We start from the raw sequence: 698 nt of genomic DNA, 5'->3' as shown, positions 1-698 counted from the left end.
CACACACGTATATACATATGTGGCTAAGTGGTTAGGGTAGTTGGGTAAAGATTGCCAGATAGTAAGTTCCCTACGTGGTCGCGTGTTTTACCGTTGGGCAAAACGCTGCATTTAACGTTGCTCCACTCCACTCAGCATGTAAAAATGAGTAGTACTTGTTTTTCAAAGGGCCAGCTTTGCCACATTCTGTACCATGGTGAATGTCACTGAGAAACATGTCAACTTTACCCGTGTCTATGTTGTGCTATGAATTATACTAAGATAAGTAGAAAAGAAATTAACGTAGTATGTGGTCCAATCGATGTGTTTGTTGATCTAACGTTTTCTCCATTTTCTGATTATTTGTATATATATATACATATTGTAGGCAGGGAGCTGGCAAAATCGTTAGCGCGCCGATTAACAGTATTTCGTTTGTATTGACTCTGAGCTCAGATAACGCTGAGGTCGCTTTTGCCTTTCATCCTTTCGGGATAGAGAAAATAAGTAACTGTTGGGCACTGGGCTCGATGTAATCGCCTTACGCCCCACTCGCGCTTGCTGCACCTTCGGTAGTGTATTGACTGAAATTAATATAAGGATATGTAAATGAAGGCGATTAATACTTCCTATACGTTTCCTTTTACGCTATAAATACTCCGTATGTATGTATGTATACACATACATACACTCACTCACACGAATATATACTTATATAT

The sequence above is a fragment of the Octopus bimaculoides genome, chromosome 7, assembly GCF_001194135.2.
Source record: "Octopus bimaculoides isolate UCB-OBI-ISO-001 chromosome 7, ASM119413v2, whole genome shotgun sequence".
NCBI lineage: Eukaryota > Metazoa > Mollusca > Cephalopoda > Octopoda > Octopodidae > Octopus > Octopus bimaculoides.
This window is presented reverse-complemented; position numbering follows the sequence as displayed.